This window comes from Martes martes, assembly GCF_963455335.1.
Source record: "Martes martes genome assembly, chromosome: 1".
Lineage (NCBI taxonomy): Eukaryota > Metazoa > Chordata > Mammalia > Carnivora > Mustelidae > Martes > Martes martes.
Window position 1 is genome coordinate 148,882,443 of NC_137888.1, and position 23,324 is coordinate 148,905,766.

Sequence of the window (23,324 nt, forward strand, 5' to 3'; positions counted from 1 at the left end):
ACAGAAGGAAACTTCCTTTTATGCATTTTTGTATGGTTACCCTTTTGCCACCTGCATGTATTATATTTATAATACTTTCACTGGATATTATTTAAGAAGTAGTAGTCACAAATACTAGGTAGTATTAGAAGCAGTAGTCACAATGTTATTAAAAGCATCAATACTGGTTAAAATTACAATAAAAAGAATAAAAACCAACAAGCACAAGACAATTGGTAGCTCTCTTTCTCTTTCTCTGACAGTTTTTGAAAGTCTGTTACCTCTCTAACCTCTTGGCAGGAGTGCTCTGTTTCTTCAAGCTTGGACTGCAGAACTAAATCATCCTGGCTAGAGAATGTCTGCCATTATCCCTAAGTCTTCTGAGCTCCAAAAAGACAGAAAATCAAACCATTATTTAAGTCAACAAGTAGGATCAGGCCTATGCACTTCTTTGAATTCTCCATCATTATTTGTGATTCATGCAGGATTATATGCCACCCAAAACATAGGATCTTGTGTTCAGTTTCCCAGTATCCATTTCCAATGTCCAGTTATGGATTTGCTGTTGCATTATCAAGATACTCATTTCTATAGGGCTGATCTCTGATGTTTCTATGTAGATCATTTTTACTAGCTTGGCCTCAAAGGAGGAATCTAAACTACTTGCTTTCCCTACAGCATATTTTCCCCTTCATATACCAGAATGGGTACATATTCTAATAAATCTGACCTTTACCTGTGGGTTTTAGGCATTTACTTGATTTTCTGTTCAGGGAGAGCATTACGACCCTGGCAACCAGGCACCATTATTCAGATAGCAGATCTAACATCCAAAGGTTGTTTGATGGTGACACATGCTAACACTGCAGGCCGTAGCACCTCTTTTCTGTACTTTGACAGGCCTTGAAATTGAGTTCAGTTCTACAAAATAGAATCTTCCTCTTTCCTGGACACAATAGAACTCTCAGTGGTTTACTAGGTTTACCAGCCTCCCATCTACCACCTCCAAATCTAGCTGGTGTTAACCTTTGGTCCCAACCTAGGACAAGAATCTAGAGAGTTAGTATTCAAAATACTAAAGATACCATTCCATGATTCCATAGCACATGACAGTAAGCAGTGGGTGAGTTAGTCAAGAATAACAGCTTCTGTGATTAGGTCCATTATTGAGTCTTGGATAGAAGTATCAGGAACACACTAGCTGGGTGGATGTAAGCATGTTGATAAGTCTTTCTTAGCATTCATGTACTACTATATCTCATCAAGTCTAGGATGGAATATTTTTTTAAATATTTTATTTATGTATTTGACAGACAGAGATCACAAGTAGGCAGAGAGGGAGGCAGAGAGAGAGAGAGGGGAAAGCAGGCTCCCCACTGAGCAGAAAGCCTGATGCGGGGCTTGATGCCATGACCCTGGGGTCATGACCTGAGCTGAAGGCAGAGGCTTTAACCCACTGAGCCCCTAAGATGGAATATTAAAATATGTAATTGTATCATCTTTAGTTGATGAAATATAGTAAGTAGAGTAGGCTAGATGATATAACACAAACCTCCAAATCTCAATAATGTAACACAGTGGAAGATGATTTCTTGCTCATGTAACTCAATTATTTAGTGACTCATAATCCGGGCTCTTTCCATCATGTAGCTCTTCCTTCATGCAGATAGATCCTCAGCATCCTCATACAGCCATGACAACATAATTTTTGCTCACTTTCTGTTGGCCAGAACTAGTCATGTGACTATGCTTGGTTGCAAAGGAGTCTGGGAAGTGTAGTCTCATTGTGTACCCTAGGAAAAAAAGGAAAGAGGTCTTGGTGAACACCTAGGAGTCTCCACCACAGTTGGGCAGCTTACTAAATATCCAATTTATTCTTTCTACCACAAAAAGAACACCCTCAAACTCTTCTGCAAGAGAGACCACCTGGATTCCCGTTATGACCTACACACAGCTCAAAGTCCAGGATCTCAGAGTAATGTAAAATCCTCTTTATTAGTTTCACTCTTAGGAATGGGTATCTGATACCCAGTGCAGCAGACATAGGCTTCAAATTCCAGGTAAGACACCAAGATATCCTTCTTAAGAAGACCTAGAAGTTTCTGAGGAGAGGGGACAAATTGGAAAAGGGCTTGGAGTCCTGGATATGCAACTGGCAGCTTGAAATCATATATCCCTGGACATTCCCATGACCTCAGCTGCAGTCCCATGTTGGGGAGGACCTGGGATGTTCAAACAACATAATCAAAAATGAAAGTGAGAAGAGAGTTATTGAGTGACTTTCCTCAGGTCACACGGTCAGATAAAACTTTCCCCAACATCTCACTGACCCTCTGCAGTGATTGCCTAAGATCCAAATCCTCCTTGCTGAGCAGACTAGACACCTTCTCCATAGAACCCTCCAAGACAAAGAGTGACAGGCTGGAATCCTATGTAATGTAAGCATCTCCATGTGAATTTGTGTGATAGGGGTGGGTCCATGCCTTGCTTTGCCCAGAACCTAGCACAGAGCCTATCTATACAGACATTTCAAAGAGGGGTCAGCAGTTTCTCAAAGGGCAAGTAGGGCTTTACTTTCCTAGATACAGGGGCCTGGAAATATCCTGATCCCATTTCTGCTCCCCAAGTGTTGTGTGACCTTGAGAAATTCCCTTTCCTTCCCTTCTCTGAAACTTGGGGTTTTTGTTTTTGCCTGAAAAATGACAAAATTGGACATAATCAATTTGGTAATATCTTTCAACTAGACTATACCATGACCCTGTGATTAGATTTGGCTGACTCTTTAAAATGGGTTGCTAATTGTTGCTCTTTCTTTGTAACTTTTACACCAGGAGTCTGGAAGTCTCTCTTCCAAATCTTGTAGGTTTCAGCTAATTATAGAGCCATACCATCCTACATGATTCTTTCTGACTACTACTCATAACACAAACACATATTCTCTCACTCTTTCTCTCTTTCACATACACACATGCACACAAAGACAATCCCAATTCCACTGTTCTCTGTAGAATAGTTGCCTAGGCTTCCTCAAGATTTTTTACAGAACACCCTGAACCTCCATGGAAAAGAAATAACATTTTATTAAGTACCTATTATATACCAGGCACTTTTCATTTACCCCATTTAATCCTCATAGTTTTCAACAACATCTTTTATTTCTCTCACTCTACATATGAGGATATTGGGACTCAAAGAAGTTAAAAATATATTTGTTACCACCATTTTGAGTTAAAAGCCAGAGTCAACCCCAGGTCTGTTTGATTTCATAGTCCTGCCACCTCCAGGCAATTTATGTTAGAAGGGTCCTGAAGTCTCTCCCTCATTGTGTATATTGTGTATAATGGCAAAGACAATTATCTTTCAAAACAGTTTGGCTCTCCTTGTTCTTTGTTCAGTTCAAACAATCCTTTAATCCCACAGACATTGCAGCAACACCGTGAGCCCTCATGAGGTTACACAGGCAGAGTTAGAACACGTTTTCCTTCTGGATTTGGAGGTATCAGTGAGGTCCCTATGAGAACAAAAGCCTACTTTATAAGCCTAGTCACCACATAGCTTTCTGTTGGTCAGTGCTATGGAAACAGAACTCATCTGATAGATCATCTTTTGTTGCACATATTGTTGTGGATTTGATAACTGAGAGAGTGTGGCTCAGATAAACATGTTGCTTAGTAATAAGAGAGCTTTACTGTTTTCACCAGAAAGGGAAAAATGAAACTATGGGAAATACTTGATTGAGAGTAGGAATTGAAGTCAAGACACGGAAATAAATGCCCCTGGTTTTACGAATGCCCCTTGCCGCCCACTGTGAATTAGCTACCATTTGTTTATTTTGCCTTCAAGGTGAGAGTAGCAAAAATATCAAATGGATTCCTCTCATTTGGCAGAAAAGTATACTAAAAGCCATCAAGAATAATAGTTTGTTTACAAAGTGAAACTCTTATTTATACCAATATATTTATATTCTGAGGTAATGTGGATATCTGGGAAGGATTACTTAAACTCCCATAAATTCCTTTTCATAAATATAAATGTAATTTTCTTTATGGGAAAACAATGCATATTTATTAAATATAGCTTTATACACAGAAAATGGAATATAACTGCAACAGCAAACCATTCCATGGCCCCTGCCTCCAGTCATAATGACATTTCGATTTGCTTTTTTCTATCTTTTCTTCCCTAATATGTGAAACTTTTTAAAAAAACAGTATTTCTACTTTTACTATAGATATATAATCGCTAGATTTTTCTTCACCTGCTATTATATAATAAATATGTTCCCATGCTTTTACTTATTTGGGAAATATTTTAAACAAAATGGCAAACAAAAACATGGGTATCTTATATTAATTTAGTATATATAATAGTTTTTTAAAACTTATTTTTTAAAACTTTGTATTGAGATACGATTTTTATGCAGGTAAAATCATCCTATTTAGTAAACAGTTCTGTGTTTTGATAAATTTATGCTTGAAAACTACATGGCAAATGCATGTGGCCATCACTGCAGTCAATATGTAGAATCATTCCATCACCAAATTCTTCCTTTCTGTAGTCAACATTTCTCGTACTCCCAGCTCCTGCAAACCACTGATCTGCGTTTTGTCTCTATAGTTTTGCATGTTCTAGAATGTCATGGAAATGGAATCATACAGCCTTTAGGCATTGAGTCTGGCTTCTTTAGCTTAGTCTAATGAAGAATTTCAGATTCGTCCTCATTGTTGCATTAATATTATTTTCTTTTCATTGGCGGATGGTACTCCAATGCATGGCTTATTTACTCCTCAAGTGGAGGACATCTGAGTTGTTTCCAGTCTGGGGAGATCATGAATAAAGCTGCTATAAACATTTGTGTTCAGGTTGTTGTGTAAACATAAGTGTCCATGACTCTTGGGTCATATGGCAAGTGTGTGTTTATAAGAAACTGTAAATCTGTTTTCCAAAGTGGCTGTACCATTTTTCATTCCCACTTGCAAAGTGTGGAGTTCTGTTTCTTCACCATCACTTGGTGTAGTCAATTTTTTTTTCATTTTAATCATTCTAATAGGTATGTAATGGTTATCTCATTGTGATTTTAATTTTCATTTCTCTAATGACTAATGATATTGACTACCTTTCTGTGTAGCATATTTAAGTTTGGCAAGTAGAACTATAATGTCATTATAATCTTTTCTAGTTTTTAAAAATTTGGATTTTTAAAAAATTTAACAACTATCAATAGTGATGTAATACATATCTTTCCTTCTAAATGGACCAAAAGAGATAAATTTTAGCATTCTTTTTAAAAAATATTTATTTATTGGGGCACCTGGGTGGCTCAGTGGGTTAAGCCTCTGCCTTCAGCTCAGGTCATGATCTCAGGGTCCTGGGATCAAGTCCCGCATCGGGCTCTCTGCTCAGCGGAGAGCCTGCTTCCTCCTCTCTCTCTCTCTGCCTGCCTCTCTGCCTACTTGTGATCTCTGTCTGTCAAATAAATAAATAAGAAATCTTTTAAAAAAAGTTATTTATTTAAGTAATCTCTACAGCCAACATGGGCTCAAACTCAACCCCAAGATCAAGAGTTTCATGCTCTTCCCACTGAGGCAGCCAGGTGCCCCTAAATTTTAAACATTTAGGGGCATTCTTTTTTTTTTTTTAAGATTTTATTTATTTATTTGACAGAGATCACAAGTAGGCAGAGAGGCAGGCAGAGAGAGAGAGGAGGAAGCAGGCTCTTTGCAGAGCAGAGAGCCCGATGCGGGGCTCCATCCCAGGATTCTGGGATCATGACCTGAGCCGAAGGCAGAGGCTTTAACCCACTGAGCCACCCAGGGGCCCCATTTAGGGGCATTCTTGATGAAACTATCCAAGTTTAATCCAAGTTAATTTTATCAAATTTTATACCCATTAAAATATATAGAAAGAGCTGAGTGATAGTTTCAACACATTTAAAACATTTTTAACAGCTTTTTAAGAGATAATTCACATACCATACAATTCAGCAATTTAAAGTATATAACCTAAAGTTTATTAGTGTATTCACAGAATTATGCATCCATCATCAAATTCAATTTTAGAACATTTCCACTACCACAGAAAGAAACCCCATATCCCTTACTTGTCAACCACCTACCCCCCTCAGCCCCCTCAGCTCTAGGCAACCACTAATCTATTTTCTGTCTCTATAGATTTGCCTGTTCTGGGAATTTCACACAAATGTGGTCATATAATCTCTGGTCTTTTGTGACTGGTTTCTTTCACTTAATGTAATGTTTTCAAGGTTTATCCATATTGTAGCATGTATCAGTACTTCATTTCTCTTTACTGCTGAATAATATACCATCATATGGATATAAGATTTAACTTATCCATTCATCAGCTGATGGACATTTGGGTTTTCCCATTTTTGAGCTATTAAGGAAAATGCTATGAACGTTTATGTACAAGTGTTCTTGTGAGCATATGTTATCAAGTCTCTTGAGTAGATGTCTAGGAGTGGAATTACTGGATTATATTTTAATTCTCTGTTTAAGCACTTTGGAACTGCCAAACTATTTTCCAAATTGGCTGTATAGTTTTACATTCATATCAGGAATGATGAATATTCTAATTTCTCTACAGCATTGTCAACACCTGTTATTATTTTGGCTTTTTTATTTTAACTATCCTTGTGAGTGTGAAGTAGTATCTCACAGTGATTTTGATTTGTATTTCTCTGATTTCTCTGATAGCTAATATTGAGTATCTTGCCATGTGTTTATTGGCCATTTACATATATTTTTGGAGAAGTGTATATTTAAATGTTTTCCCCATTTCTAATTGGGTTATTTGTCTTTTTTTAATTGAATGTCAAGGTTCCATTATATATTCTAAATACAAGTCCCTTATTAGATATATGACTTGCAAAATTTTCTCCTGTGGTTTGTCTTTTCACTTTTTTGATGATATCCTTTGGAACACAAAAGTTTTTCACTTCAGTGATGTCTGCTTGATCTGCTTTTTTCTATTATTGTTTGTCCTATGTTTCTTCCAAGAGTTTTATAGTTTTAGTTCTTACATTTAGGTCTTTGATCTATTTTGAGTTAATTTTTATATGATGTGAGGTAGGCTGTTCAACTTCATTCTTTTATGTGTGGAAAGTAGATTTAAGTATTCTCTGTTTAATTCTCTGTCTTAAGTATTCTCTGTTTGTCAATACATTTTCACTTACCTTGAATTTTCGCTAATTTTATCAATTAAAAAATGGTATTTCAGTGTACTTTTTTAAATATGTATTTTGTTTGTAAGAAATCTCTTCCTACCCCAACCTTATGAACGTATTTTCCTGGTTATATTCTGGAAACTTTGTAGCATTATCTTTTACATTTAGGTCTGTGTATGGTATATAGTATATGGTATATAGATCTCTGTAGTGTAAGGTATAGGTTGAGATTCATTTTTTTCCCATACAGATATCCAGTCAACTCAGTACTGTTTTTTGAAAAGATGGTCTTTCCCCATTGTTCTGTTGTGCCAACTATGTTAAAATCAATGCTCCACACTGGGTGTTAAAAGCAAACAACGAATCATGGAACTCTACATAAAAAACTAATAATGTATTGTATGGTAAATACAGTAAATATTTTTATGATAAATTCTCAAAACCCTAAAAAAAATCAATACTCCATATGTATTTGGGTCTGTTTCTGAACTTTTTATTCTGTTCCCCTGGTCTATTTGTCTACCTTGGTAGCAGTACTATACCAACTTTATTAATCTAGTGTTACAACAAAATTTGATAGATGGTGATTCCTCCAACCTTCTCTTTAAGATATTCATCACCCTTTGAATTTTCATATGAATTTCAGAATAAGTTTACCAATTTCCAATTGGAATGTGCTTGTATTTGGTAACATACTATATTAACAGTTTCTGCTCTAGATTTTTTTCCATTTTATTTTATTTCTTTTCTGCCTTCATTCATTGTTATGCACCACACCCAGTGCTCCATGCAATACGTGCCCTCCATAATACCCACCACTGGGCTCTCCCAGGCCCCCCACCCCTCCGCTCCAAAACGCTCAGTTTGTTTCTCAGAGTCCACAGCCTCTCATGGTTTGACTCCCCACTGCTTTCCCCCAACTCACTTCTCCGCTCCATTTCCCAATGTCCTCCATGTTATTCCTTATGCTCCACAAGTAAGTGAAACCATATGATACTTGACTTTCTCTGCTTGACTTATTTCACTCCTGCTGCAGATTTTCATAGTTCTCCTTTACTATAATAAAGTCTTCCTTACTTTAATAAGTCTTCCTTCCATACCTATTTTTCTAAACATTTTTAAAAATATAAACAGGTGTTGAATTTTACAAATTACATTCTCCATCTACTGAAATTATCATATTATTTTTCTTCTTTATTCTGTTATGTGGTTAACTGTACAGATCATTTTTAGCTGTTAAGCCTACTTTGAATTCCTTGAATAAGTCTACATGATCATATTCTAATAAACTTTTTATATATTTCTCAATTCAGCTTGTCAATTTTATTAATATTTGATGGTTTTTTTTTATTTTTGGATTTAGGTTGTTAACATTTTAAATCTCTTGCAACTTTTCTTTCCCTTAGTGAATTTGTCAGGTTTCGTTATCAAGGTTATGTTAGCTTTATAAAATGAGTTGGGAAGTATTCTCTGTTTGTCAATATTCTAGAAGAGTTTCAATAATTTAGTAGAATTAATCAGTGGAGGCATCTAGATCTGGAGTTCTTTTTTTCCTGTTCTTTTCAGTTTTTTAAGTCCAAAGTGGAGCTTGAACTCCACAACCCTGAGACCAAAATCCAAGCTGAAGTCAAGAGTCAAATGCTTAACTGACTGAACCACTCAGGAGCTCCTGGAGTTCTTTCCAAAAATGTTTTTAATAGCACATTTAACTTTTAACATTTAACATTAACATCTATGGGTCAATTTTATTTTTCTTTGGATCAGTTTGTAACTTGTTTTTTTCTAAGGATTAATTAATTTCATGTATATTTTCAAACTTATTGGCATGGAGTTATTCTTAATATTACCTTAATATCTGTAATGATATTCCTTATTTATTCTTAATATGGGTTATTTGTGTTATCTTCCTCTTCCTTTCTGTCTCTCTCTCTTTCAGTCTTGCCAGAGTTTTACAATTCTATTTTTTAAAAGATTTTTATTTATTCATTTGTCAGAGACAGAACAGAAGCAGGGGGAGCCCTAAGCAGAGGGACAAGCAGGCCTCCCTGCTGAGCAAGGAGCCCAATATCGCACTCTATCACAGGACCTGGGGATCATGATTTGAACTGAAGGCAGACACTTAACTGAGCCACTAGGGGGTCCCAAGAGTTTGACAGTTTTATTCATCTTTTAAAAAAAACTCTTTTGGTACCGTAGATTCTCTGTATTTTGAATTTCTTCTGTTTCATTAATTTATTCCTCTTTATGATTTCCTTTTTCTATTTTGTTTGAGTTTCATTCTCTCTTCTAACTTCTTTGATTGTTGACCTTTATGACTTTATAATATATCCGTTATATTTACTTAAAGCCATAAATTTTCTTTTAAGCTCAGCTTTAGCTTCAAAGTCCAATGATTGATTTTAGCATTCTCATTAATATTTATTTGAAAATGATATGTTTTTAAAATTTCCATTATTATTTCTTCTTTTACCCAAGCATGTGTGATTTTTTTTAAGGTGGTGGTTGTTACAGATTTCTAGTTTAATTACACTCTCTATGATTTCGATCCTTTCAAATATCTATTGTTTTATGGCCTATGATTTTTGTAAATCTTCTCTTTGATTCAAACAGAGTAAATATTCTGCTGTTGTTTATATAGTGTTTTAATATACATGAATTAGGCTAAGTTTGTTAATCATGTTGAAATCTTCTATATACATTCTTTAAATCAAGAAAAGTTTTGGGAAGGACAGAGGAGAACATCTTGGGTCTTAGCGCTCTTACTTCTTAATAGAACCTAAGCCAAATGGGACTAGAGCATAGGTACATGAATGGATTGATGTCTATGGGCAAGTAGAAATGGTGTCCCATTGCAGGTATTTCTAAAACACCTTCACACCTTCTCCCAGAGAGAGATGATCTTATCCCACCTTCCTAGATGGATCCCTTCAGTTAGTCTCATAGGGTGAGGGGATTTTGGAAGGATGAGAGAAGAGCTTAGCCCTGAGAACTAGGCCTGGGTTATACATACAGTGAGTAGAACAAGGCAGAGCAATCCTTTGTGTGAGGGAAGCCAGACTACTGAAGACATGAGCTTCAGTGTTCAAGATTTTGATTTTTAAGATATATCAATTTGTGTTCTGTTTTTATTAACTGTAGCTTTAAGTTCTTTGGGAAGGGCTATAATTTAGGTATTTGCTCCCCTAGTCTGGTCTCCTGCCTCCTTCTTCCCTTCTACAACCATGTCCCATCACACACACACACACACACACACACACACACACACTCAAGCTGGTGTCAGGATATGCTGTTTTGGCTCTTGAGGGAATATAATAAGATGAAGCCTCCTAGAATTCCAGCCGTTATGAGGAATGGAGAGTCTTACCTTTTGGGTAAACACTACAAATAAGAAACCCAGAGATGCTGTGTTTCTCTATATTTGTAGGACAGGATAAACCCTCTCATGACCCTACAAGTGAGGAGGACTATCTTGGCCACAGTTAGGGTATAGGCAGCTGTCTCTTTGCAAAAATTCTGCCCACTGTGGCCCAAAGGTCTTACATGGAAAATATCTGTCCATGCATATGTTCCTCAAAATCTTCTTTGCATAAACACACAAACTCCTGGACATTATGGGGGGAAAAGGTAATCATTTTTGAGGTTAGGCCAAGGTATCAAGCACTTCTTCCTAATCCAGGAAAAAAAGGGGGGTGGAGGACTCTTCTGGGATGACATCACTCTCCCCCTCTGTGGGCCTCAAACCATTGAAGTCTTCTCCAGTTGCATGTGATATTCCAGCGACTACCCTGAAACTGCTCTAGTTCCTTTGTTTTGGCTGTCCTATCATTATTTGACAGCAATCACATTTCTAGAGATCTTTTCCAACAATACACTGGAAATTTTGAAATAACCCAGTAGTTGTAGAGTTGATAGAAAAATCTTTAACTAGGATTAATTTTACCATGATTTTATGTACAAAGCTCCAGGCATATTCTAGGTACTCAAGAAGGAGCAGGTATTATCCTCTGGACAAGATTAGAGAGTAGGAAAGTTTCAGAAATAGGCAATTCAGAAGTAAAATAAAGACAAAACTATGAAGCTTAAAACCTCCACTGAAATTCTTCCTCTTCTTCCCTTAATCCTTAACTATCTTCCTTGGAATGCCCCTTCCAGCACTATTTAGCCACTACCATTGCATTTTGAATAGCCATATTGATTCTTCCTTCCCTTTACCAATGAAATCCTCCAGGCTCTGTTGACAGAGCAAAGCAAGTGCTCTCCTTCTTTCAAGCCCTCTTCAAAACCAGTGTACTGCATCAGCTCCCTATGCCTTGGTGTGCAGAGAAAGCAACTGGAGGATGCTGTGGAGCTTTGTGGATTACATGTCCATTCCTGGCCAGTGTGGGCAAACCAAGGACAGTTGGAATTGACTTGGGGTCAGGACTTGGGGAGATATGAAGACTCTTTCTTTTTTTTTTTTTTTTCCATGGTAAAGAAAGGAAGTCGGAGAAAATTCAGAGCTTTTTATACTTATCTTTTCCTTTATACATGCGTTGTGCCTCACACACTCTCTCTGGTGGCTGCTGCCAGCTCTTGCTGAGATCATGCCCAGAAGACTGGATGCAACTTCCTCATCTTCAGTGCTCGTGACTCAGCCAGAGCCCAGACATGTAGAAAGTGGCCCATGGCCCAGTGACATTATTGTGAGGATCAATCCTGGTGGCCTGATGCCACCCTCTGCATGTTTGTTAGAAACTTCATGTCTGCTGAGGGTGTGGAGAGAAAGAGGCTACCCTTACACTCAAGTGCCCTCACAGGCTCAGAGTGCTCTCCCCCTGGGCCTCTGTGCTCAGCAACCCCTGAGCCAACCAGTGTGGAGACAGTGGAGGGGAGGCAGGGAATGGGACCACATGGGAAATCAAGGTACATAGTAGGTAGATCTTTTGCTGGCCTTTCCTGCCAGGACAGAGGGATTAGAAGAAACTTGGAGACAGTCTCTTCCTTGTACTGTGAGAACTACCAGAAGCTCTGGATCTCCCTCCCTCTCTTGTTTCCATCCTCCCTCCCTCCCTCCCTCCCTCTTTTCTTCCATTTGTTAACATCTTTTTCTCAACATATCCTGTGTTGTAGGCATTGCCTTGGGTATTGGGGACCCAATGATGAACAAGACAGAATCCTTATTCTCAGTCCAATAGTGGAGAAGGCAATAAAAAGCCATTTCTCTCTAGGGAGTTAAGTGCTGTCCCAGAGGCTGGGGTGCCCAGGGTGCCTTGGGAGTACACGGATGAGCACCTCATGAACAATAGGTGGTAGAGGGTGAAGGTGGAATTGGGAAGGACTTCTTGGATGGGATAGAATCTTAAACGTAAATAAATATTAGCTGAGGATAAAAGTGGACAGACTTCAAGGTGCTCAAGCCACTCAGCTTCTTCCCCAAACGCTTTCTCAGTTCAAACCTTCCAGAGCTAAGAATAGCATCTCACTTTTGAAGATCCAAAGTATCTACATTTTACAAACTAAAAGGATGATTCAGAGCCATGCAGGGCTAATAAAGGCAAATATAGATAAAATGAATCATTATTGATATTTTAAAGCAATTAATTAAACCAATGAAACCCTCTGGACATTCAAAGCATTTTGCCTCAAGATTACTATTTAATACCTTTGGGTGACATTCAACAAATATTTGTTACGAGCTGGTTTCCTTCCAGGTCCTATTCCAGGTAATGGGGATAGAGGAGAGAGTGAAATGGACAAACTCTCTCCCCTAAAAGACCTTATACTTTTGTGGGGAAAGATGGAAAATAAACAACAGCGCCCCCTTTCTCTCTCTGTCTATATATTACACACAAACATATATGTGCAGTAATAGGGATAGTTAACACAAAATTGAGTAATTCTAAGTTTGTTTTGTCCAGCATGGTAGCCACTAGTCATATGAAAGAATTTGAATATACTTTTAAATTAATTAAAACAAAGTAAAAAATTCAGTTGCTCAGTGTCACTAGCTCTTTCAGTTGCTCAATACTGATATGTGGCTAGCTAGCAGCTATTATATTGGACAGTACAGATATAGAACATTTATAACCACAGAAATTTCCACTGAATGACACTGTTCCTGCTTAGCTATTTGCATGACTAACTTCATTTTCCTTAATATTAAGCCTCTTTGATTGTCTTAGTTGGGGTTCTCCAGAGAAACAGAGCCAGTACATAAATATAATGAGAGATTTATTGGGGCCCCTGGGTGGCTCAGTGGGTTAAGCCTCGGCCTTCAGCTCAGGTCATGATCTGAGGGTCCTGGATTAAGCCCCACATTGGGCTCTCTGCTCGGCAGGGAGCCTGCTTCCCCCTCTCTCTCTGCCTGCCTCTCTGCCTACTTGTGATCTCTCTCTCTGTCAAATAAATAAATAAAATCCTAAAAAAAAAAAAAAAAGAGAGAGAGAGAGATTTATTATAAGGAATTGTCTCAGGGGATTGTGGATAATGACAAGTCCCTGGATCAGCAGGGTGAGTCGTAAGCTAGAGACCCAGGAGAGCTAGTGGTATGAGTTCGAAGGCCTAAAAACCAGGAAGGCCTTCAAGGCTGGCAGTCTTGAAGACCAGAAAGAAGTTTACATTAGAGTCCAAAGGCAGAAAAAAACCTTATATCCCAGTTCAAAGGCAGTGAGGCAAGAGGAATTCTCTTTCGCTCTGTAGGGAGAGTCAGCCTTTTTGTTGCATTCAGGTTTTCAAATGATTCCATGAGACCCAGCCACATTATGGAGGACAATCTGCTTTATTCAGTCTACTGCTTTAGTTAATCTCATCCCCAAACATTCCCACAGAAACACCCAGAATAATGTTTGACCAAATATCTAGGCATCCTCTGGCCTAGTCGAGTTGACATATAAACTTAACAATCACACCAACCTTAATACATGGTAGCACTATTGACTGTGACATTCTCAAGCACTGTCAGTCCATACCCAACTGTCTGGCTACCAAAATACCAACTCTGCTTTCATTTCATTTCCAAGGAAATAAATCCTGTTGCTAGAGGGAAGAAGAAGCTTCCACTGGAACTCTATCGCATGCTAGTTTAGAGCATTTCCTTCCTTTAGGGCAAAATAGAACATGGCATTCCAGAAAGAGCTTGGATTTATGGTGACAGGACATGGATGCAAATCCTAGGCCTGACACTTGCTAACTGTATTGCGTTGAGCAAGTGACTTAACATCTCTGAATCTTGGTTTTCACTCCTGGAAAACCAGATGACAACACCACCGTCACTGCTCTGTAAAAAATAAATGAGATAATGCAAAAGAATGTCTGAGAGATATAGGCTATGCCAGTACCTGTATAATGTAACTTTGAAATGGGAGACCATTTCACTGTGAGATGAGAGGGCATAGGATATGTTCTCTTCCTCTTAATTTACTTTCAGCATACCTGCCATGTCTGGTGGATACTGAATAAAATATGAATAAATAAAATGTATACATGAATTTTGGGTTCAATCTATTGAGATTTTAAAAAATAGACACCAAATTTTGTCTTCCTATATTTAGTACAATGCCATGTTCACATATTAAGCTTTCAAAAATGTTTTTATGATAGATTATCAGTGTTTGAAATTCAAAAAAGAAGAGTTTGTTCATAAGCAATTCAAGTCTTAGAGATTGACTACTCTATAAAAATGTGAAACTATTAGATAATCATTTTTGTGTCATTCCTCTTAGTGTGTCAGAGATTAAGATCACATTTAATAGCTTTTTGTTACATTCACACCATCCAACCAATTTTCAATTCAATAATTCACCCACTATGGAAGTCATTACCTCTCGCTTGGGGAGAAAGAATAATTCTGTTTCACTCAAAGATGGCACATTGGTCTCTTTTACTCCCTCTGATATCACCTATAAAATAATTCCCGATTTTCTATTTTTCATCTTAGTGTGACCTTTCTCTGTAATGAATAAAAATGTGCTCATCAACTAATCTCAGTAAATTTTCTTTCTGAAAATAAATGCCATGACTCTGCAAAGAGACTTCTTCATTTTATTAACGAAAGGAAGAAGGTTGAGTCACCAGTGACTTATGATTCATTGATTTAGCAGGATAGTGAGTCAGCTGGGCCTGGACTAGAGATGTTGCATATGACAAGAGAACGAGGTAGACCTCTGATTCTCGAGTTGCCAATATAGAACAAGGGAGCAGGTCTATGGTCAGGACCAGAGAAGGGAGGCTCTGTGGACTTCCAGAGAGCAGCCAATGAAGGCAAATGGGCTTCCAGCAGGAATGACCCAAAGGCTAAGGAAACATGTAAAGTTTCACAGAGATGGCAAAGACATGAATTGGTCACATGTGGTCTTACTTGTGAAGTCTGGAAATCAAAGCAGCCTTAGCTCTGGGAAAAGTTTGCAATGTTATATAATACAATAGTCCTTTTCAACAAAGTGCTTAGTAAAAGTGGAAATACTAATTTCTAAGAGACTAAAAAGCAAGAAATACAATTGAGTTCAAGAAAACTAGAAGGGCAAGAAACATTTAGCAAGCACCTATACGTGGGTGCCACATAAATCATTCTATTTAATTTTCAACACTCTTAAGGATTATGGTGAAGCATAGGTGTTGGGCAGGATACAATACTGCCTTTTTTAATGATGGTGTTAAGAAGAGTGCCATATTACTGTGCAAACAGGGGACCCATTTCTGAGCAAGAAGGGACTTCCTACATTTCTACACCTAGTGGAAGTAAAAATGTTCCCAACTTTCTTGGAGCAAAATTCAGCAGTGTTATGCAAATTTGCTTTTGCTATCTACAGAATATTGATGTATACAATACTATAGCAACAAGGATATCCTTTATGATTCCAATAATAAAGAAAACATAGAAATGACTTGACTACATAGAATGAGACTAGATAAAGTCCAGAAAGAGTAATAAATATAATGGAATACTATTCCATGATTTAAAATGGCTATGTAAAAGAAAAAAATTAATAATGTGGTGTAAGAATGTGTGCAATGGTTACATGACAAAGTCATAAAATATTGTGGATACAATTATCACTAATACAATAATACTCTTTCATTATAGAATAATACCATGTGTACTACACAATGCATCATATTCTCTTGTCATCATAGTCTCTTGATCATCTAACCAAATCTAAAGCCTTTTTTTCCTTGTATCAGACAAAATTTTCATTGCAGTTGCCTAAGTCTCAGCTCAAATGTGATATCCTTCATGGAGATTTTCCATGGCAGGTAATTCTTTCTCCCTCCTCTATGCCCCAGAGCACTTTGTTTTGACCGCCCTTGTGGAACATTGATCCTCCAAACTGTGTTATATCTAAGCTCTTCTACTAGGCTGTCAACTCTTTAAGAACTTGCAGAATTCATTTTTTTGAGTTTCCTTAACTTAACAAAATGCACATTTCCTCAACGTATGAGTTCTCTCCCAGCTCCCGTCTTATTGAGTGTAAACCAATCATTCTATCTAGCCTTCAGTACCTCTGTTGAAGCTCAGCCGCTGCTCTTGTCTTGGCCTCATGGCCAACCTTCTCAACAGAGTAGTTAGCCTACGTGTACAGTCTTACAGTCTTCCTTTCGTGGCATGTTTACTCTTCCACTCACTGCATGTGGCCTTTGTTCCCAGTGGGGCCACCTCTGTGCAGGTGCTTCCATATTGTCTGCATCTGCTTCTTACAGCTTGGCACATACCTTGATTTTTAGCCTTCTTAGTTCATTTTTTTTTTTAAGTAGGCTCAATGCTGGGCCCAACATGGGGCCTAAATTCATTACGTGAGATCAAGACCTGAGTCAAGATCAAAAGTCAGATGCTTAACCAACTGAGTCACCCAGGCACCCTTCTTGACTCATTTTATAAATGAGTTTTATACAGTGTAGAGTTCAGTCTTGTTTTGTAAATTGATCTCCAAATTGTGTTACTTTAATAGATGAATTGCAACTACTAGATTGTTTTATAGTATTGAGTTGACCTATTCTCAACTGTGTCATATGATTTTATGTTATATTTACTTTTGTATTGTGTCATATTTCTCTGTGGTCCATTTTCTCTGCTATTTGTTTTTTGTATTCCTTTCACTATTTATAAAAGTTTGTTATTTTTGTCCTAGTCATTACCTCTATACAAATGCCCTTTATCATGTCCTTAGGTCCCTTTCCTTACTTAGGTTTCCACTAATGATTTTTTCAGTCCTGAATTATACACTTCTTTTCTTAAATACTACTCCTGTGGCAACCAATTAGATTTTATTTCCCCCTCTTTATTTTCTTCCCCTATTTTTAAGTTGCTTTCCTAGAAAACATTTGTGTTATTTTATTTTATTTTTAAAGATTTATTTTATTTATGAGAGAGAGAGAGAAAACATGTGTGTGAACATTTGACGGGAGGGGGAAGGGCAGAGGGAGAGGGAGAGAAACTTCAAGAAGACTCCCCACTGAGTATGGAGCTGGGCACAGGGCTTGATCCCATGACCCATGAGATCATGACCTGAGCTGAAACCAAGAGTCAGACTCTTAACTGACTGAGCCACGCAGGCACTCCATGTTATTTTAGAAGTTTAATGGGATTTATCTTGAATACAACCATTTGGAACCATTTTCAGCATTTAGATTGAGACCTTTTATTTTTTAAAATACCATGACCAGGTGGGATTTATCCATGGGATGCAGGGGTGGCTCAACATTTGCAAATCAACCAATGTGATAGAACAAATCAATAAGAGAAGAGAGAAAAAGCAATTGGTCCTCTCAATTGATGCAGAAAAAGCATTTACAGGGATAGAGGGAACATTCCTCAACTTCATAAAATCTATCTGTGAAAAACCCACAGCGAATATCATCCTCAATGGGGAAAGGCTGACAGCCTTCCCTTTGAGATCAGGAACATGACAAGGATGCCCACTCTCATCACTCTTGTTCAACATAGTATTAGAAGTCCTACCAACAGCAATCAGACAGCAAAGAGAAATAAAATGTATTCAAGTTGGCAATGAAGAAGTCAAACTCTCTCTCTTCGCAGATGACATGATACTTTATATGAAAAACCCAAAAGACTCCAGCCCCAAACTACTAGAACTCATACAGCAATTCAGTAATGTGGCAGGATACAAAATCAATGCACAGAAATCAGTTGCTTTCTTATACACTAACAATGAAAATACAAAAAGGGAAATTAGAGAATCAATTCCATTTACTATAGCACCAAGAACATAAGATACCTGGGAATAAACCTAACCAAAGAGGTAAAGGATCTGTACCAAGGAGCTACAGAACACTCATGAAAGAAATTGAAGAAGACACAAAAAGATGGAAGACCATACCATGGTCATGGATAGGAAGAACAAACGTTGTTAAAATGTCTATACTGCCTAGAGCCTTCTATACTTTCAATGCCATCCCGATCAAAATTCAACAAGTATTTTTCAAAGAACTGGAGCAAACAATCCTAAAATTTGTATGGACCCAGAAGAGACCCTGAATTGATAAGGAAATGTTGAAAAAGAAAAACAAAACTGGGGCCATCACATTGCCTGATTTCAAGCTTTACTGCAAAGCCGTGATCACCAAGACAGCATGGTACTGGCATAAAAACAGATGCATAGACCAGTGGAACAGAGTAGAGAGCCCAGATATGGACCCTCAACTTTATGGTCAAATAATCTTCGATAAAGCAGGAAAAAATATCCAGTGGAAAAAAGACAGTCTCTTTAAATAAATGGTGCTGGGGAAATTGGACAGCTATGTGTAGAAGAATGAAACTAGACTATTCTACTTTTTAGATTATAATTCCACATGTTAAGTGCATTTCAAGTTGAAAAGATTCCTTAAAGACTCCAATCATATACATGTTTATACTCTATCTTATTTCTATCTCTGTTACTTTCTCTTTGATTCTTTTCACCTCTTTCTTTATTTTGCTTTTCTTTGCTTTTATTCGCAATACTCCTCATTATTTTTGGCCAAATCTATTCCCTTTGTGTATGTATAATTTCGTTCATTTCTGTGATGACTTTGCCTGGATTTGTTTTGTTTTTGCAATTTCTTTCTTGAATTTGATCAACTCCCTTTTCCTGTGTTCTGTCCATTTCTATTGCGAGTTTTAAAATTGCTTAGGTGAGCCTGGAGGTGGGTATTAAGGAGGCCATGTAATGCATGGAGCACTGGGTGTGGTGCAAAAACAATGAAGCTTGAAACACTGAAAAAATAAAATTAAATTAAAAACGTAATAAAATAATTTTTTTCTTTGAGATTTTTAAAATTTATTATTTGACAGAGAGAGATACAGCGAGGGAGGAAACACAAGCAGGGAGAGTGGGAGAGGGAAAAGAAGGTTACTTACCAAGCAGGGAGCCCGATACAGGGCTCGATCCCAGGATCCTGGGATCATGACCTGAGCCGAAAGCAGATGCTTAATGACTGAGCCACCCAGGTGCCCACAAATTTTAAAATTTCTTTCCCGAGATGATTTTTCATAATTACAAATGTTAGTTTATCAATGTTTACATTAGGCTGGAATATCATATAATTTTTTTTCTTTGCTTCATTGCAGGACTGGAAAAAATTATTAGGTGAAATGTTTATCCCCATTTAAAATTTTCTTAAGGTAGCTACATACAAATGCAGCCTTGCATTTTCTTTTTCTTTTTAAAATGCTTATATTTTTCTGGACCAGATGAGATCTGGGGCTAAGGAGTTTGGATAGCTCATTGGCTTTCTCAGTTTAAGACAACCCTCTCAGCACGCTGACTTGCAGTTTCTTTAATGGGTGGCATGAGAAAAGAGGGAAGTTACGATCTTTCTAATTTTATGATCCTTTGGTTTCTCAATGACCCTTAATTTCCACTTCTTGCCTCATTCTTTCCATTCACCATGAAGATTCCAAGGGTTGACCTTCCCTTTTAGTCGCCTCTCTATCCCCCAGAGCAGTGCCTTTCATTTTGATTGTGTCCTTCCATACATCTTCCTCTCAATTTCCTCACAGCCACCCAAACCCCATCCCTCAGCCAGTGCTCTGGCTTGTCACGTTTCAGATTTCTTTTCATTTTTCTCTGCTTAGGGTAGGACCATCTCTCTGTGGTGAATTTTATTTTGTATTTCATTACAGCTAAGCTCCTGTTATCCTTTGCTTTCCACGCAGTCTCTGGCCATGTTCCATTTGGGTATAAATTCTGGAGCTGGCTCTGGTTTTGCTATTTTGAATATTTATTCTGTTACTTCCATATGAATTGGTTATTTTGGTAGTCCTTGTGTCCTGGTTCTGCTGTAGCATGGCTTACATGTGGTTTCTTTGTTTTCTTTAATGGTCTATATACTTTCTGAAGGATGTATAATTGATTCTAATTTAGATGGCTACCATTGTCCTTTAAAAACTTGGATTCCATTCATGTCATTTTTAAAGGCATCGACACCTTTCAGAAAATCCCAAATGTAAATCACATACAAAGTTGAACTCTGGCATAAACTTGGAATGGAAGTATATAGTATATTGGGGGCCTCCAAACCCTTCTGCCCAATCTTTTTTCCATTCTTGGGACAGACCTTGAAAGAAATCAGTAGAATGCCTCCAGAGAGCAGAATAAAGATCCTTGAATTTGATACTTATTACAGCCCCTCCAAAAGCAGGTGCTGTATGGGCACATGATCCAGGAGCTTGCCATTGATGCTTAACTAATAAAAAGATTCAGTTCCTTGGAATGGTATCATATGCAGCTTAGTCAATTGATTATTTCTTGGATTTTCCTCTTCTTTGTACTCCAGATCGTCTTGTAAGCAATCATAAAAATGCAAGGAGTAGGGTACACAGATGAGAATTCATGTGAATTCATGTGAACCCCTACCAGTGTGCTGAGCTAAAGTCCCTAACTGTTATGAAAAATTGTCACTCTGCTAGAAAGATTCCTCTCCCTGAAACAAAACTTCATAAATGTTTCCTCCTCAGTAACCATTTTCTGAAGGCTCTGTGCTGGATTTGCTAAAAATGGCTCTACAATATTCCCTTCTGCTTCTTGCTAATTAGAGTCCATAAGCTTCTGTTTGCATTAGTGAATTTTGAATTCCCTTCTGAGTGTCTGGTCTGATGCTCTTGATCCAACAGTAAGAAACCTTTTCTAACCATGGTGCTTCTTACCATGAATATAATGCTCTTGTTCTTTTCCCTGAACACTTTCAAATCCATTACCTTATCAGACCCTTCTCCTTGAGCTTAGCTGGGCAGGCATTCTCAAAAGTGGTTTATTTTTCATAAGACAAAACTAAGGCCAAGACAAGTGAAGTGACTTGTTGAAGGTCTGGTTGAGAAAACTAGATTTATAATTCATGTTTCTACATTCTCAGACAAATGCACACTATCCACTAAACTTCCCCAAATTTATAATTAATGTAGATTAAATTAGAGAGTGGCCTCTTTCTCTCCACACTCTCAGCAGACATTATCTAATGGGTGTTTTTAGCAAACATACAGAGGGATAATCAGACCATACCACCAGGGCCAATCCTCACAATATGTCACTGGGCCATGTGCCACCTTCTACATGTCTGGGTTCTGGCTGAGTCACAAGCACTGAAGGTGAGGAACTGGCATCCAGTGTCCTCAGCATTGTCTCAGCAGGAGCTGGCAGCAGCCACCAGTCTGAGTGTGTGAGACACAACGCATGTGTGAAGGGAAAAGACAAGTGAACCTAAGATCTGAATTTCCTTTGACTTCCTTTCTTTACCATGAAAAAAAAAAAGAAAAAGAGCCTTCACATCTCCCCAAGTCCTGATCCCAAGTCAATTCCAACTGACCCTGGTTTGCCCACACTGGCCAGGAATGGACATGTAATCTGCAAAGCCCCACAGCATCCTCCAGTTTCTTTCTCCACAAACCAAGGCATACAGAGCTGATGCAGGGCACTGTGTTTGAAGAGGGCTTGAAAGAAGCAGAGCACATGCTTTGCTCTGTCAACAGAGCCTGGAGGATTTCACTGGCAAAGGGAAGGAAAAATCAATATAGCTATTTAAAATGCAGTGGTGGTGGCTAAGCAGTGCTGGAAAGGGCATTCAAAGGAGGATGCATAAAGCCTTGGAGGATGTCATACCCCAGACTTCATAAGTGGAAGAAAGTCTAAGGAAACAAATTTCCAGAAAAGATAGGATGTTTCTACTTTCATCTTTCCACTACTTCTGAATCGCCTTCCTTGGAAGATTTCTTACCACTCTCATCCTACATGGCACCAACAGTAGGTCCCAGGTCTCTATTACCTACTTTGTATCAGGTCTATTCAGCCCTTCTCTGTCTTGGGAATATGCTGAGCACTTTACACCTAAACAAAGATGCAAATATTATCTCCAGTTTGCATTTAAGGAAACTCACACTCAGAGAGGTTAAGTAAGGTGACCTTCTTCACACAGCTAGTGAGAAGCAAAATCAGTTAAACCCAGGTCTGTCAGATTTCAAAGCCTTTAAATATCAGCATGCCACTCTAGTGAAAGTCGTCTGAGAAGAAAATTATCTGCTTCAGTAATTTGGAGTTGGTTAGTAGTTTTGGAGCTTCTCCTAAGTATTTCACTTGGGAATTTGGCTGTAGTTCAGTCCTAAAGCTGCTTACGGGTCAGCTCACTAGTCATCTTGACAAGGATAATGGGCATATAAAGCCCAGGCTGCAGAGTGGTAACAACATGAATCCTTGGTGACTGATTTTGTCTTTAAGTTGCCTGAAGTTCTTGATGCTTGGCCTAAGAGTCAGGCTCCATTTCCCATTTAGGCGAGTGGCTGGTGCACACTGGGACTCTCATATCCAATTCAGAATTTGAAAGGGGATATACACATACCTACCAGTTGACAGTTTCTCTGCTTTTTTTTCTGTATCCATAAAGAAGTTCTGAGGATGAGGCAGTCAGTAGGACTGAAGAGAAGGTGAGAAGACAGCAGCAGTAAGGCTGATGTGATTGCAAGAAAGGAAGAGATTGCAAGAGAAAGAGAGAGTGAAGAAGTAAAGGGTAGACCCAAGAGATGGTTGGTGCCTGCCTTTAGGCCTGTGGGGGTTAGTGTGACACATGATGGAGAGGAACCACATGTGTGACAGGGAGATTTTTGTTGTGAAGCTCCCAGTGTGGATTAAATTGAAGAGCTCCAGTGCTGTTACCTTGATGACAGTATTTGTTTCAATATTTACAGAGTTAATTTTAATCA